The sequence below is a fragment of the Salvelinus sp. IW2-2015 genome, unplaced genomic scaffold (genome assembly GCF_002910315.2).
Source record: "Salvelinus sp. IW2-2015 unplaced genomic scaffold, ASM291031v2 Un_scaffold3196, whole genome shotgun sequence".
Taxonomy (NCBI): Eukaryota; Metazoa; Chordata; class Actinopteri; order Salmoniformes; family Salmonidae; genus Salvelinus; species Salvelinus sp. IW2-2015.
The window spans coordinates 71,070-76,082 of NW_019944483.1; the positions used below are offsets into that span (position 1 = coordinate 71,070).

Here is a 5,013-nt window from a genome sequence, read left to right on the forward strand (position 1 = left end):
CTTCCTCTCTCCATCGCTCCTCCTCTTCCTGTCCCAACCCACTCTTCCCTCTCTCCATCTCTCCTTCCTTCCTGTCAAACTCCACCCTTCCTTCTCCATCTCATCCTTTTCTTCTCCTTTCTTTGTCCCTCTGTCATTCCCCCCTTCCATCTTCTCTCCTCATTCTACTACCTCTCTCTCTCCTCCTCTCCCTCCTCCTTCCCTCTCATCAGCGTGATAATGACGGGGGCGTACAACAGCTTCTTCCGGATGTTTGACAGGGAGACGGGGCGGGGCGTGACCCTGGAGGTAAGCATATATAATCAAACACACAAGTCGCTAACAGTAAGCTGCTAACGTAAGCTGCTAACGTAAGCCGCTAACGTAAGCCGCTAACGTAAGCCGCTAACGTAAGCCGCTAACGGAATGCCGCTAACGTAACTCAAAAAGGTAAGTCTCTAATGTACTCCTCGTAAGTCAACGTATGCCGCATCGTAAGCCGTAACGTAGCCGTAACGTAAGCCGTAACGTAAGCTGCTAACGTAAGCCGCTAACGTAGCCGCTAACGTAAGCGCTAACGTAAGCCGCTAACGTACGCCGCTAATGTAAGTCACAAACGTAAGCCGCTAACGTAAGCCGCTAACGTAAGCCGCTAACGTAAGCCGTAACGTAAATCGCTAACGTAAGACGCTAACGTAAATCGCTAACGTAAGACGCTAACATAAGTCTCTGTGCTACTGAAATCCCAGTGTGGAGAACTGCTGGCTGATGATGTCACCAGGTCTAATCTGATCAGAGGAAAATAATGAAACGACTTTCTGGTCCAGATTTCAATTTGCCCGCTCTAAACGTGTCCTCTCTTTCTCTCCTCTCTCTCTCCTCTCTCTCTACCCTCCTGGAGGCGTGGCGAGAGACCAGTAAGCCGCGAGCTGTCTGCGGACGCGACGGATCTACACCGGGGGCAAGCGTCGTCGCGGCGACGTGGGGGTGGACAGTCTGGACTTCACTAAGAAGATCTCTCCACATGGCCTGGCACCCGAGAGAACATCATCGCCATCGCCTCCACCAACAACCTCTACATCTTCCAGGACCGGGTCAGCCCCGACACACAGGGTCCAGACCTGGATTCAAATACATTTAGGACTGGGTCAGCCCCGACACACAGGGTCCAGACCTGGGTTCAAATACCATTTAGGACTGGGTCAGCCCCGACACACAGGGTCCAGACCTGGGTTCAAATACATTTAGCACCGGTCAGCCGACACACAGGGTCCAGACCTGGTTCAAATACCATTTAGCACCGGGTCAGCCCGACACACAGGGTCCAGACCTGGGTTCAAAATCCATTTAAGTCCATTTAGACAGGGTCCAGACACAGGAACAGGACTGAGAAGTAGTCGTTAAACACACGCACGCATGTGCACACACAGGCACAACACACACACACACAGGCGACACACACACACACACAGGCAACACACAGGCACACACACACACACGGGCACACGCATTGATTGTTGGCACAATTGAAAGGAAATAACAAAAACATCAGAGACTAGTCCCTCCGTGGAATGAGTTGGACAGGCCTGAGATCAGTCTATAAGGGGAATGAGTTGGACAGGCCTGAGATCAGTCTATAAGGGGAATGAGTTGGACAGGCCTGAGATCAGTCTATAAGGTGATGGTTGGACAGGCCTGAGTAAGTCTATAAGGTGAATGAGTTGGACAGGCCTGAGATCAGTCTATAAGGGAATGAGTTGGAGCAGGCCTGAGATCAGTCTATAAGGGGAATGAGTTGGAACAGGCCTGAGATCAGTCTATAAGGGGAATGAGTGGACAGGCCTGAGATCAAGTCTATAAGGGGAATGAGTTGGACAGGCCTGAGATCAGTCTATAAGGGGAATGAGTTGGACAGGCCTGAGATCAGTCTATAAGGTGAATGAGTTGAACAGGCCTGAGATCAGTCTATAAGGTGAATGAGTTGGACAGGCCTGAGATCAGTCTATAAGGGGAAAGAGTTGGACAGGCTGAGATCAGTCTATAAGGAATGAGTTGGACAGGCCTGAGATCAGTCTATAAGGGCAATGAGTTGGACAGGCCTGAGATCAGTCTATAAGGGAATGAGTTGGACAGGCCTGAGATCAGTCTATAAGGTGTCTAAAGACAGAGGAAGGTGGTGTGTGTGTGTGTGTGTGTGTGTGTGTGTGTGTGTGTGTGTGTGTGTGTGTGTGTGTTGTGTGTGTGTGTGTGTGTGTGTGTGTGTGTGTGTGTGTGTGTGTGTGTGTGTGTGTGTGTGTGTGTGTGTGGATCCAATCACTGATTTTATTGTTGTTTAGTCAACAGCATGTCACTAGACGTCCCGTTTAACGGATTCCCTTTATGATCACAACACCTCAGCACATTGGATACACCGGACACCTTTACACACAGCTGGTGAGAGTGGCACTTCTGGACACCTAGTGACAACATCTGGATGAATCTAGACACTGGTGACTCATCTGGATGAATTTAGACACCTGGTGACCCATCTGGACACCTGGTGACCCACCTGGATGAATCTAGACACCTGGTGACTCATCTGGATGAATTTAGACACCTGGTGACCCATCTGGATGAATCTAGCACCTGGTGACCCATCTGGATGAATCTAGACACCTGGTGACACATCTGAATGAATCTAGACACCTGCTGACCCATCTGGATGAACCTAGACACTGCTGACCCATCTGGATGAATCTAGACACCTGCTGACCCATCTAGATGAATCTAGACACCTGCTGACCCATCTTGATGAATCTAGACACCTGGTGACCCATCTGGATGAATCTAGACACCTGCTGACCCATCTGGATGAATCTAGACACCTGCTGACCCATCTGGATGAATCTAGACACCTGGTGACCCATCTGGATGAATCTAGACACCTGCTGACCCATCTAGATGAATTGACACCTGCTGACCCATCTGGATGAATCTAGACACCTGGTGACACATCTGGACACTTCTGGACACCTGGTGACACATCTGGACACATCTAGACACCTGGTGACACATCTGGACACCTGGTGACACATCTGGACACCTGGTGCACATCTGGACACTTCTGGACACCTGGTGACACATCTGGACACTTCTGGACACCTGGTGACTCATCTGGACACTTCTGGACACCTGGTCCCATCTGGATGAATCTAGACACCTGGTGACTCATCTGGACGAATCTAGACCACCTGGTGACACATCGGGATGAATCTAGACACCTGGTGACTCATCTGGATGAATTAGACACATGGTGACACATCTGGATGAATCTAGACACCTGGTGACTCATCTGGACGAATCTAGACACCTGGTGACTCATCTGGATGAATCTAGACACCTGGTGACTCATCTGGACGGATCTAGACACCTGGTGACCCATGTGGATGAATCTAGACACCTGGTGACTCATCTGGACGAATCTAGACACCTGGTGACTCATCTGGATGAATCTAGACACCTGGTGACTCATCTGGACGAATCTAGACACCTGTGACACATCTGGATGAATCTAGACACCTGGTGACCCATGTGGACCATCTAGACACCTGCTGACCCATCTGGATGAATCTAGACACCTGGTGACTCATCTGGACACTCCTGGAAAGCTGATCCTAGATCTGTGCCTAAGGGCAACTTCTACCCGAGCTACTAAATCACTTATGCTTCCATCCATCCACTCACATAGGCTCTGACCCAAATGGACCCTATTCCCTATATAGTGCACCTCTGGGTTCCACTACCTGGGACCATAAGGCTCTGGTCAGAAGTAGTGCCCTATAAAGGGAATACTAGGTTGATCGTATTCTCATGTCATCCACCATGTTCTGTAAATACTGTCTGTCTGTCTGTCTGTCTGTCTGTCTGTCTGTCTGTCTGTCTGTCTGTCTGTCTGACCTAGTTATCTCAGTGGTCAACCATTACATAGAGTCAGAGTTATATAGTGAGACTGTGCAGGATTTTGTTCCAGACCACCAACAACACACTTTGAATATAGCTAATCAAGTGGATTAGTCAAAATCAGGTGAGTTAGTGCAGGGCTGGAACAAAAGCCTGCACAGCTTGTACTGATGGTCTTCTAGGGTTGGTGGCCACTCGTTTAAAGGGTCAATCTGGGATTGATTCTCGTCCTGGGTCGGTGGCCACTGGTTTAAAGGGTCAATCTGGGATTGATTCTCGTCCTGGGTCGGTGGCCACTGGTTTAAAGGGTCAATCTGGGATTGATTCTCGTCCTGGGTAGGTGTCCACTGGTTTAAAGGGTCAATCTGGGATTGATTCTCGTCCTGGGTTGGTGGCCACTAGTTTAAAGGGTCAATCTGGGATTGATTCTCGTCCTGGGTTGGTGTCCACTGGTTTAAAGGGTCAATCTGGGATTGATTCTCGTCCTGGGTCGGTGGCCACTGGTTTAAAGGGGCAATCTGGGATTGATTCTCGTCCTGGGTTGGTGGCCACTCGTTTAAAGGGTCAATCTGGGATTCCGCGACATCACACCGCTTGAGTTCTCTCTCCTCCAATCATACACAGTAGTGTAGTGGCGTCAGCGCGGCAACCTCACGGCTAACCAATCAGTAAGAGTGTTGTTGTGCTGTGGTCAGGACCATTGCAACAGTAGCATGTTATCCAGTGTTACTGTCGTTGTATATCTATCATACCTGTATAACTAATAGTTATCTAAACACTCCCAATGAACACTTGATGAAGGAATGTGTATACAAAAATAAATTAAATKATGTGAATCTGAGGATCAATCGTGGTGTTGATTATTTGATGAAACTGTGTTTTTGTGTGACATTGTTTGTTTGTGGGCGACTGTCTTCCTCCCTGGGGTCATCACATCCTACAGAGGCCTGCTGCTCTATTCATGTCTTCCTCCTGGGTCATCACATCCTACAGAGGCCTGGTGCTGTAAAAGAGCTTTACAGTAACCCGGCCTAGACCCTAATGAAAGAGCTTTACAGTAACCCGCCTAGACCCTAATGAAAGAGCTTTACAGTA

General features: G+C 49.1%; 1 long non-coding RNA gene across 1 annotated transcript; it reads left to right on the plus strand.

The window, feature by feature from the left end:
- The first annotated feature begins 190 nt into the window (after positions 1-190).
- Positions 191-1,408, plus strand: LOC112075492 (uncharacterized). The gene is made up of 3 exons (XR_011477358.1): positions 191-288; positions 881-1,199; positions 1,249-1,408. It is a non-coding gene; the product is annotated as an uncharacterized lncRNA (long non-coding RNA).
- Positions 1,409-5,013: the final 3,605 nt, after the last annotated feature.